A 10333-nucleotide genomic window follows, 5' to 3' on the forward strand; every position below is an offset into this window, starting at 1 on the left:
CTTTACAAGCTACTCTTAATAGCAGAGTGCTTGACACATGGTCACGTTCGAAGTGAATATACTTTTATATTCTATCTGCATGCCATAACAGTGTCTCCATATTCTTTAATTAAGAGGACAACCAACTCAAATGGCACACAATGACCTACACTCGATATCGCTATCGTCTTAGTAATAGTGTATCATTTGGTCGCGAATAATTTTAAGGACTTAATGACATATCCTCCTTTTGTTGATTAATATATGTAGTCCTAAGGACTTCATTACAACACAGGAGTTTCAAGATGATCAATTTATAATAAAAATACTAAATAACTTTTATTAATAAAAAATTATATACAGTTTACAAGATGAGCACTATCGTCTAATGATTGACTTTGGGATATATTTTTCAACAACTCTCACTTGAACTAAAATCAATCGGTACAGTATTATATTTCTATCTTCAATTTATGATCATCAAACTTCTTAATTTTAAGAGCTTTAGTAAATAGGTTGGTCAGGTTCTTTCTTTCATTGATCTTCTGAAGGTCGATGTCACCTCGATTCACAATCTCCCAGATAAGGTGATAACGGTGCAGAATATGTTTGGTCCACTGATGGGATCTCGACTCCTTGACTTGAGCAATGGCTCTAGTATTATTGCAGTATAACAAGATAGGGTCATCAACATAGGGTGCAACTCTGAGCTCATTGATGAACTTCCGCAACCATACAGCTTTCTTCGCAGCATCGAATGCCGTGATATACTCTACTTCACAAACAGAGTCTACCACAGTATTTTACTTGAAACTTTTTTAGTAGATTGCTCCATCATTTAGGATAAAAATATAATCTGATACACTCTTACTATCATCATGGTCTGACTGAAAGTTGGAGTCAGTGAACTCCACAAGTTTCAAGTCAATTTCACCATATATAAGCCACTGGTCCTTAGTATTTCTTAAATACTTAAGAATAATCTTTATGACCTTCTAGTAATTTTTTCTTGGATCAGACTAGTATCTACTTACTATCCCTAATGAGTATGCCATGTCTGGTCTCGTATATGTCATGGCGTACATAATAGAATCCACTGTCGAAGCATATGGAACCACTCATACGCTCTCTCTCTTAAGGAGTTATCGGACAATCTCCTTTCGAAAAAGAAATTCTTTGACCTATCGAAAGATAGTCTTTCTTGAAATTTTTCATGCTGAACCATTTCAGCATAGTATCTATGTACGTGGATTGAGAGAGCTCGAGCAGCCTCTTAGATCTATCCCTATAGACTTCATCCCTAGGATGTAGGCTGCTTCTCCAGATCCTTCATGGAGAATTGTAACAACAGTCACACTTTTATTCTCTGTAATGTAGAGACATCATTCTCGATTAAGAGAATATCATCCACATACAATACAAGAAATATAATTATCAAACTATTTGCCTACTTATATATGCAGTGTTCCTCTCCATTCCTAACGAAGCCATACGTTTTGATCACCTTATCAAAATATATGTTCAACTCCAAGATGATGGCTTCAATCCATAAATGGATCTCTGAATCTTGCACACCTTGGACTCATCTGTAGATATGAACCCTTCAGATCGTATCATATACACCTCTCCATTCAGCTCTCCATTTAGAAAAGCTATCTTCACATCCATTTATCCGACTTCATACTCCAGATATGCTGCTATCGTAAGCATGATACGAATGGATTTGAGCATTGCCACAGGAGAAAATATCTCATCATAGTCAATACTATAATATTGAGGATATTCCTTGACAACCAAATGGGCTTTATAGGTCTCTACCTTCCCATCTGTGCCCCTCTTTCTCTTGAAGACCCACTTACACCCTATGGCCTTTATCCCTTTAGGTGGATCAACTAATGTCAATACATCGTTGATCTTCATAGACTCCATTTTGGATCTCATGGCTTCAATCCATTTATCAGAGTTAGATCTCTGCATTGCATCCATGTAGGTGATCAAATCCTCATCATTCTCATCAAGTTCGATAGCATCCTAATCCCAGACCAAGAAATCTAAGTATCTATTTGGCTGACGTCGTACTCTACTGGATCACCTTAAGGATGTTTGATCATTGAGCTCCAAGTTTGATCTCATCAAATCTGATTTAGATTCAATCATTGGTGTCGGTTCTTTTACTAATTGAACTTCATCAAGCTCGATTTTAGAGGCACTTATTCCTTCATTAAATTTTTTTTTTTCAAAAAATATGCCTTACTGCTGACAAACACCTTTTATTCAGTAGGCAGGTAAAAGTAATATCTCCTCATTTTCTTGGGGTACCCTACGAAATTACACTTATCAGACTTAGGACTAAGCTTGTCAGGTTGTAATCATTTAATATAAGCTGGACACCCCAGACTCTAAAGTAAGAGAGGTTCGACCTACGTCCTGACCATATCTTATATGGTGTCTTACTAACTAACTTGCTTGAAATATTATTGAGCATAAGATAGGCTATTTCAAGTGCATATCCCCAAAAGGAGATCGGTAGAATGGCAAACCCCATCATGGACCAAACCATGTCTAACAAGGTTTGATTCCTCCTTTCTGAGATGCCATTATGCGGTGGTATCCCTGGAGGGATCCATTGAGAGAGAATCTCATTCTCTCCTAGATATGTCAAAAATTCACTGGAAAGGTATTCACCTCCTCGATCAAACTGAAGAATTTTAATACTTTTTTTAATTTGTTTCTCTACTGCATTATGGAATTGTTTGAATATTTCAAATGATTTGGACTTGTGTTTCATCAAGTAGATGTACCCATACCTAGATAGGTCATCTGTAAATGTGATGAAGTAGCTATACCCTCCTCTGGCATATGTGCTCATGGGTCCACACACATCGATATGTATCAGACCCAGCATATCACTGGCTCGTTCACCTTTTTTAGTAAAAGGTGACTTGGTCATCTTTCCAAGCAAACAAGACTCACAGATAGATAACGATTCATAATAGTGTTTATCAAGAATTTTTTCTTGAGCCAACCTATTTATCCTGTTCTTATTGATATGACCTAGCCTACAATGCCAAAGGTAAGCATCTGTGACATCATCTATTCTAGGATATTTATTTGAAATGTACATCACATTAGGCCTAGATACAATATAGATACCATTGTTCAATTGTCCATATAAAATTGTAACATCATTCAAAACAATATCACAAAAGTTTTTCTTTATTGATATTTCATAATTTTAATTGACCAAAAAGCCTATAGAAATAACATTTAAAAGAAAACTAAGACAGTAAGATACTCATTAAGAATAATATACTGAGACTCAAATATAAGCTTGATGATTCTTAAAGCTAAAACTGAAACTGATCTTCTATCTCCAATATTCAGAAATCTCTCACCTTCTCCAAATCTCCTAGTGACCTGAAGATCCTGCAATGAATTGCAAATACGAATAGGGCTTCCAGTATCCAATACCCAAGTCATTGTATCTATAAGAGAGAAGTTACAAGGTGTTATCACATAAGTATCTTATCTAGCAACTGATTGCTTTTTCTTCTTTGGCCTGTTCAGGTCAAGGGAAGCAATATACTAAGGATAATTCCTCTTCCAGTGATCCTGCTTCTTGCAAAAGAAGCACTCTGCCTGACTTTGATCAGCCTTAAACTTGGGTTTTTGGGACTGACTCCCAGCACCAGGCACCTTCTTATTCTTCTTCTTTTTTCCTTTCTTAAAGGAATGATTACTACTTGAAGAAGATCCTCCTACTAGATTCACTGTCTCCTTGTAGAGTTGGTGAGCTTTTTCAAAAGTCTGCAGCAACCCCAACAGACTATGGTAGTTGACTACAGGCTTCGTCATTCTGAAATGACTAAGGAACAATAGGTAGGACTTGGGTAGAGAGTTCAAGATCGCATCCTTCCCCAGCTGTTCATGCAAAAAGAAGTCGAGTTTGCTCAATTTTTCAATCTGCTCAATAATAGATGCATCCTCCCTCATCTGGGCATTGAAAATGATGCAACTAGTCTTATGCTGCTCAACATCGTCAGAGTACCAAAAGAATCCCTCAATACTTGAAGTATTTTCTCTAACTGAGTTTCTTCAAACTTCCGACTGAACTCATCATTCATGGAGGCCTGCATGATTCAACAAACCATGTTGCAGTCGTTGAGCCACTTCAAATAAGTATTTTGGATCACTCCTCGGGCATTAGGAGTAGGTTCCTCAGGTGCCAGATTCGTTATCACATAAAGGATCCACTCGTGCTCTATGACAATCTTTAATTTTTGATATCAATTATCAAAATTCGATCTGGTAAGCTTCTCACTATCCAATAGTGATCGAAGTGACATGTTTGAGGCCATATTTGCACATACAAAGAAAGAACAAAGCCTAATTAGTATATGAATTTATTAATCCTAAAGACTTGGACTTTAGTCTAAAGGTCCTCTCACTATTTTATACAAATTGATAGCCTCTACCTCTAATTCGAAGAATTATCTTAATTCTTTAGTAGGTACTAGAATCCACACAAACTACATATAGGCCCGAGGATGGTTTGGTCAACCCATATGCACCTATGGGTAGGTTCTCAACCAATTATTTCTCCAAATAACTTTTAGTATTTAATTTAGCCCCAGATTTTATTTCAGTAGGCGATGGGCCTCCACATAAAGTTTCGGTTAGGTCAAACCATTAACATGAACCTACTCAGTGATTCTACCTAATGAGTGATCAGGTCCGAGGATGGCTCGATCAACCCAACCATCATCAGATAGTTCATCAGAGTCATCATATGATGAATGATAATTCCATCATTTAGAGAGAACATCAGATGGATGGCGTCTGCAATATCAATCAGAAATAATGGATCCATTATCACTGACCTTAATGGGAGGCTATGATCTAGTTATCATCATAACCAGCTCATTTTAAAGACTTAATAATTTAGAGGACTTAATCGATTTAGAGAAGAAAGAAGAAAAGAAAAGATCAATCAGTAGACCATAATCCTCCCACTGACTTCACCAAGTCACTGAATCAGGTTAGGTCATGCTAATTGAACTAGCACCTAGATCAGTCACACTGATCAATCTTAATGGCATGGGCTAACTTGAATCACTTAGCGATCTAATCAAAATCTAGTTCATCAAATTGGTCAGATAAGTGAGATTGGTGGGAGGGTCTGCTAAGATTGTCTTAGACACCATCGAAATGGCCAGATAAGCCACTCCCAATTAAAAACCACCAGTCAAAATGCCAAACTTATCTTAGACACTAATTGGTTAACTAGTTTTGATTTGACCAACCTAATAGTTTGGGTTCAATCACTGAGCCACAATCAAGATCCATTTGGTCTAATCAAAGACATGAACTTGACCATCTACAACTATTGTACTAGAAAACTCTGATTAATCTAATTCAATATTTGATTAGATTTAATCAATTTCTCTACATGGTTAATCAATTCATTGATTCTAACCTTAGATCTAATCCAATTAAAGAGAAGGACCTAATTTAAACTAACCCATGCTTCATGTTTTATGCAATGTCATTAGATCTAAATCATAATTCTAGATCCAATCAGCTTGATACTTAATTCTCAATTAAGTTTTGCATCAACATGATTAAGGTTTCAAAAATAATTTTTCATGTAAACTTTTTACATTAAGTCATAAAATATTTTAGATCAAATCTAAATTTTTTATGATTTTAGATCAAAATAATTTTGACTAAATAACATTACATGTAACCAACTATCTTCACAACTTGCATCACATACAACAACACCTAGGGTTTCAAGATCTAGGATTTTGTAAGAAAGTAAGTTTTCTCTTTTCACTTTTTTCTTCATGGGACCTCACAGTGGCACCCCTATACGTCATGAAGAGTATCCTATTGAATGAGAGGAGAGGATCATGAAACCCTACTTGCTCCTATAACCGAACGGCCTGGTGATTACCCAATCCGAGTACTTTGCTACTCAGAATATCTAATCTAAATAAATAATAATCAGATCTAAAAATAAACTAACATAGATCTAATATAAATCATAAATAATTAGATCTAATAATAAAAAATTAGATCTAAAGTCATATTAATTTATATCAAAACAACCTGGTTCTGATACCAGTTGATGAAAATTTTCAATAGTGCAGTACATGTAATTAAAAATATTTTATGCAGTAAAAATAATAGATTAAATAATTTAATCCTAATCATAGGTATAAAATCTAATTTTATACTATCACATCAAGATCTTTGATATAAAAAATATAAATTTTAGATCTAAAAATAAAAATCATATTGATCTCATCGATGATGAAATTCTAGATCTAACTATTAGATCCACCATAGGAATCAAAATAAATAAGAGATCGTTACCAAACAAATTTTGATCTTGATCTTCTCTGATCTAACAATTGAAGAGGGTGTTCCTCAGATTGCTCACAGCTACATGAAGTCATCTGGCCTCTATAGAAAAGTTCACACAAAGACTGGCGCAGATCTAGGGCTCGGAGATGCTAGTCTGCGAACAACTTCGACCGCTGACCTCTTCCTTCTTTTACAAGTATCTTGGATACTCCAAAGTGATAGGAGATCTAGAGGAGGAATAGAAGAGGAGGAGAAGAGACTTTATAAATAAAAAATCTATGAGAAAATTGATTATGAAATGTCCAAGAGAGGGGTCCCCTTTTTATAGACTAGGAATTAGGATTTTTCAAGAAAGGATGCCATGAATTAATACCAAAATCCTTTTTTGACATCTCCAAAAATTTCAAAAAGATTATTTAGATGTGGAGAAGAAATTACATTAAATAATTCCTCAAGAAAAATAAGAGAAAAAATAATATGACTCTAACAATATACTATATACAAAAAATCTCTTTCCTAATCTGCATTTTATCTCTAATTCGGATCGCATTTGAATTCGGCAAGAGATAATATTATGACTCAACAGCTATAGCTGACTACCCTTATTGGATTCTCTCTCATGACACCAAAAATCACAACCCAAATCCAATGAGGTATGAAGAAATTGGCATGGATCCAAATGTGGTGCAAAAGATAAGGATAGAGTCCTAGTCTGACTTGGACTCTTTATTTCTGATTCAATTCTGATCCAAATCAAATTTGGATTGAAACCACAGATAGAAATGAATCTAATCCAATTATAAATCTAAATATCTTATCAAATTTTTAACCTAATTAGAATAGCTGAGTCCAAATCCTGATCGAATCAAGATCAAATTTTTCTTATAATTAGGTTTGATCATATCAATCCCAATCTGAGTCAAACTGAATCTAATTCAATTATACTTATTTCAAAGCTCTTTACTCAATCAAATTGAGTCAATTAATAATCTAATTACTAATTAATTCTTTATAAATGATAGAGTTTTAGTCCCAGTGGGACTCTCCCATAGAGTCTTAGTCCAAGTAGGACTCTTCACCAGAGTCACAATCGAATTGGACTCTTCAGCCATCAGATCTGACCAAATTTTCTAATGCGTATGATCTCATAGGTTTGAACCTAAGCTGGTAGCATAAGAACAACTTCCTATTCTAATCGATGTAACCATCTAGCAATGATGACCCGATGACCGAATGGGTCAAAGTGCTGCAAAACAATCTTCTAGAACCTACTAGCGTATGGTTACCATATAATTCATCTCTTTGACCCAAATGCTCAAAGTGACTTAGGGTTTAACTATCAACCTTAATTAAGTCAACCACATTGTATTTTAACCTTTCAAATCCATCTCATAGATTATCCTAGCCAAAATTTTGCTAAATTGAAATACACTGATGCATGTCTCCTACCAATTTAGAGGGATCAATTCCATCTTGACTCACACACCAACTTGATAAGTACTTGACTGCACCTAGTATCCTTCCATCACTAAGTTAGAAACTCAAATAGTCTGGTACTAAAATATAGTGAGTTGCTTACAAGTCACCGTGGTGGTCTCAGATTGGAGGGACACTTATACCCATACCCTTCACAAGCTACTCTGGACAACAGAGTGCTCGACATATGGTCATGTTCGATGTGAATGTACTCCTACATTCTATCTACTTGCCATAATAGTATCTTCATACTCCTTGGTTAAGAGAACAACCAATTCATATGGCACACAACGACCTACACTTGATATCGCTATCATCCTAGTAATAGCGTATCATTTGGTCACAAACAATTTTAAGGACTTAATGACAAATTCTTCTTTGTCTATTAATATATATAGTCCTAAGGACTTCATTACAATATAGGAGTTCAAAGATGATCAATTTATAATGAAAATATCAAATAATTTTTATTAATAAAAATTTATATATAGTTTACAAGATGAGCACAATCGTCTAACGATTGGTTTTGAAACATATTTTCCAACACAATCAATGCCGGTAGCACGCCCGCAAATCTACAATGATGGAAGACCTTGAACTTAATATTTATGAAGAGATTTGGATTTAGATCTCATCTAATCAATCATCACATGGCTGATTTAATTCGCATGGGCTAAATTAAACCACCAAGCAACCTTATTTGAGACTCAATCTTCCAAATTGATCAGGTAAGTGAAGATTGGTGGGGGTCCCCCCATTACTTTTCTTAGATACTAATAAATTGGTCAGGTAAGTGAACAGAACCAATTAAATTATCACCTTTCAATTACTTACCTTAGACACTAACTGGATAATTAATTCGAATAGGTTAGCTTAGGTGAATCCAATTCGAGCCATAGAGCCGAATTAGGTCCCTAAGTTAATCAATTCTACATATAGATGTTATCGATTCGATCAACAATAATTGTATAATTTTAAGCTCTGTTGACCTCATCCTAATCAACACTTAACTCAATTTGATCAACTGCTAAATCAAATCAGACCCTATATGATTAAATCAAAAATTTTAGATATAATCTAATTACATGACCTAATTTGATCTACCCATGTCCAATCCCTCATGCACAAATACTAATTTTAGATCCTAAATCTAAATTTTTAGATCTAAATTCTTTACATGAAGAGTATATTTTGATCTCATAATAATTTTTAGAATATATACATACAAATATGTATCATATACATGAACAAGTTCAGATCATAGAAATAAATTTTAGCCTTAAACATGCTTTCATATATCATATATATGAATCAAAATAGATCTCAAAACTCTTTTCAGATCTGAACAACAAAACATATATCACATATATGCTAAAAAAATTATATATAAAAATATAATTTAATTAAAAATTTTAACATCATTTTAGGACAACCATACAGTATAACAAGTTATGTCAGGGTAATCTTATGTCAGAACGACATCAAAATCTTTCAGATCTAAAATTTTTCTCTATAGATTTTAGATCTAAATTCTAATCTCGTATATAGGACGTGGCTCTGATACCACTATTGGACTTTTATAGTTTCATGCATACAAAATTTTTTAAAATAAGTATGCAGTGAAATTTAAAACTTTTCATATTAAATTTAATTTAATCTAAGCATGTATAAGATCATATCTTCAAACCATAAACAGGATCATCATATATGAGATATAATTTAAGTATAAAAATCAAATAAAAATAAATAAATAAAGAATACACCTTGGCATGGATCAATCTTCATCACGAACTGATGATCATGGATGTCTTCTGAATGCCCCTTGTAGCCGCATAATCATCTGGCCTCTACGGATATCCACATGAGATTCTGATATGATCAGAAGCCTTTTGATCTCATCAGAGTGCTAGCTCCCTTATAGAGATCGCATCTTGATAGTTAAATTTTTTTTTTTCTCAAGATACTCTTAGAGAAGAAGAAAAATATAGGAAGATCTTGATCTCTACACTAGAGATCATGAGAAGAATCCTTTTTTCTCTTTTCTTTCTAAAATTTATACACCAAATCTCTACAATAAGGATATAAAAATTTTGTCCAATCTTTGGATAAAGAGAAGAGGAGAAACCCATGTCCAAATAGAGACAAAAGATGGGAGAGAAGGTGTCGTAACAACCAATCCTTGGTTGTTGTAAGAAAGAAGAGATGTTTGCAACCAAACCTCATGCCATGGACCCATGATGCCACACCCTCTCCCCATGTTTTTCTCCATGCATAAGTCCTCTGATTTGTGGCATCAAAACCTGATCATTATCTTCTCCATACCGTCCCATAAGGTGCTATTTAAATAGGTGAAGAGGAGTTTGAGTTTAAGAATAAGATAAGAGTCCTATGAACCTTGGACTCTATCTTTATTATGCCGCCCACCCCTTCTCATATTAGCACCCAAGTTTCACACGAAAGAAGGAGTTTTCCTATGGATTATTACATGCTAAAAAGAGTAGAAGGTGTG

At 34.5% G+C, this 10333-nt stretch overlaps 1 long non-coding RNA gene across 1 annotated transcript; it reads right to left on the minus strand.

The window, feature by feature from the left end:
- Positions 1-3250: 3250 nt before the first annotated feature.
- On the minus strand, positions 3251-10084 carry LOC140855435 (uncharacterized). Its single transcript, XR_012138366.1, has 3 exons — positions 9588-10084; positions 6358-6575; positions 3251-4299 (listed from the first exon to the last, which is right to left on the minus strand). It is a non-coding gene; the product is annotated as an uncharacterized lncRNA (long non-coding RNA).
- Between the last annotated feature and the right edge of the window lie 249 nt (positions 10085-10333).

Source organism: Elaeis guineensis, chromosome 2, assembly GCF_000442705.2.
Source record: "Elaeis guineensis isolate ETL-2024a chromosome 2, EG11, whole genome shotgun sequence".
Classification (NCBI taxonomy): domain Eukaryota; kingdom Viridiplantae; phylum Streptophyta; class Magnoliopsida; order Arecales; family Arecaceae; genus Elaeis; species Elaeis guineensis.